Raw genomic sequence first — 2,365 nt, 5'->3', positions numbered from 1 at the left:
GGGTTGGGTTGGTGGGAGGGGGAGAGTTGGGTTGGTGGGAGGGGGAGAGTTGGGTTGGTGGGAGGGGGAGAGTTGGGTTGGTGGGAGGGGGAGGGTTGGGTTGGTGGGAGGGGGAGAGTTGGGTTGGTGAGAGGGGGAGAGTTGGGTTGGTGGGAGGGGGAGGGTTGGGTTGGTGGGAGGGGGAGAGTTGGGTTGGTGGGAGGGGGAGAGTTGGGTTGGTGGGTAGAGGAGGGGGGAGATGATGAGGGATGGGATGAGAGTCAGAGATGATGTTGAACGATTATTTGTGAATCTCTCACAGGGAGTGAGACGCTAGTCACCCTGCCCTTGGCCCGTCGCTATATGTTCACCTGCACCCCCGGACCTTCGGCCGCGTCAGTCTGAAGGGGAACGGCCCTGAACCGGCTTCGGTTCCCGGCGCAGCGAGGCAGCGTGCGGCCGCCGCCGTGTCAGAGGGAAATTGCTTTGCAGAAACCTGTAAATTTTATTCCGTGCGGTGTTTTGGGGAGAAGGAGAATGTTCTTAAAAAAATTAATTATTTTCTTAATAATCATCTCCGCCGGGACTCGAACCCGGAACCTCTGGATTAGAAGTCCAGCGCGCTCGTCCATTGCGCCACAGAGACCGACCCGCTCTTGTTGCTCCTGGATGCGAGAATTTGAGTAAAATTTCATGGCAGCGATATTACAGTGTGGGGTGGTTCAGAGAGATGGGGGGCGGCAAGACCCGGACCTGGAATCCTCCTCCAACTGGATTGGGATCCGGGAAATCCAAGGAAGGAAACAGACGAGGTCGCAGGAGGAGGCCATTCGGCCCATTCCGGCTCCAGGCAGCGCTGTTTCTTGAATCATGTTCCCCCCTCTCACACTCGCATCAACCGCCCCCACATTCTACCCCTCGCCCACACACTGGAAGCAGGTTGCAGCGGTCCACGCTTCTGTGGAGTGCGGGGGGAATCCAATGATCACGGGGAGAACTTGCAAACTCCACGCAGCGAGCGTCCGTGGTCGGGGCCGGAGCCGGGTCTCTGGAGCCGTGACACAGCGGCTCTCCCCGCGGCGGCCCCGTGCGATCGGATCAGGGTAAACTCCAGAATCCTCGGCCATTCACAGCTGTCTCCACAAACCCGGAGCAAGTCAGAGTTCCACAGGCCCTTCGGCCGCTCTCGTCCATGCCGCCCAACGTGCCTAACAGTGGAGGCACAAGAAACTGCAGGTGCTGGAATCTTGAGCGGAAAACGAAGTGCGGGCGGAGCTCAGCGGGTCGGGCAGCATCTGTGGATGGAATGGACAGGCGACGTTTCAGGTCCGGACCCTTCTCCACACTGATTGAACTTTAAGACCAATCCGTTGAACTCCCCGGACAAATGCTTTGCTGACCTAGAGGGGAACACCTAACCTGCAAGGGCAGTTTGAAATTAAGGCGAAAGAGGTGTGGGGGCTCTTGAAGAACATTATAATGGATAATTCCCCAAAACCTGACGGGATGTATTATCCTTGGTTATTGGGAGAGACAAGAGAGGAGATTGTAGGAGTCATGACAAACATTCAGGCTGGAGGCCAGTGACCAGTGGAGTTGTGCATGGATCTGTGCTGGGACCTCTGTACCGAGGTACAGTGAAAAGCTCCCGGAAAGTGGAAAAACAAGTAGATAAGACTGGTAAAGAAGTCATATGGTATGGTTGCTTTCGTAGGTGTGGGCATTGAATATAAGTGTTAAGAAGTCATGGTGCAGCACTATAGGACTTTGGTTAGGCCACATTTGGAGTGTTGAGTGCAGTTCTGGTCACCGCATTACAGGAAAGATGTGGAGGTTTTGGAAAGAGTGCAGAGGAGATTACCAGAATTATACCAGGATTAGGGAACATTAGCTATAGGGAGAAGTTGGACAGACTTGGATAGTTTTCTCTGCAATTGCCAGAGGTCGCGGTGAGTGAGACCTGATAAAAGAATATAAAATCATGATGTATAAATAGGCAGTCAGAACCTTTTTTTCCAGGATCAAAAAATATATATTCTCGAGGGCATATGTTTAAGGTGAGAGGGGCAACGTTTAAAGAAGTTGTGTGGGGTAAGTTCTTTTTTACACACAGAGGGAGGAGTGCCTGGAATGCACTGCCAGGGGTGGTGGTTGAAGCTGATACATTAGTGACATTTAAAAGACTTTTGGATAGGGATATGGATGTGCAGGGAATGGATGGATGTGGATGATGTGCAGGTGGATACTTGATGGTCTTGGCATCATGTTTGGTACAGACACTGATGTTACGCTTTCTGGTTTAATGACATCCTTTCTATTACAGGGCGAGCAGAACTACACGATGCTGGAGGTACTGTCTCACCAACAGCGATATCATAATGTCCCA

The 2,365-nt window shown here is 52.6% G+C and overlaps 1 non-coding gene across 1 annotated transcript; it reads right to left on the bottom strand.

Moving 5' to 3' along the window:
• Positions 1-551: 551 nt before the first annotated feature.
• trnar-ucu (transfer RNA arginine (anticodon UCU)) lies at positions 552-625 on the bottom strand. Its single transcript has one exon. It is a non-coding gene; the product is annotated as a tRNA-Arg (tRNA).
• Positions 626-2,365: the final 1,740 nt, after the last annotated feature.

This window comes from Rhinoraja longicauda, chromosome 24, assembly GCF_053455715.1.
Source record: "Rhinoraja longicauda isolate Sanriku21f chromosome 24, sRhiLon1.1, whole genome shotgun sequence".
In the NCBI taxonomy this organism is placed as follows: domain Eukaryota; kingdom Metazoa; phylum Chordata; class Chondrichthyes; order Rajiformes; family Arhynchobatidae; genus Rhinoraja; species Rhinoraja longicauda.
Note: the sequence above shows the minus strand (reverse complement) of the source record. Positions and strands in the feature narration are given on the sequence as shown.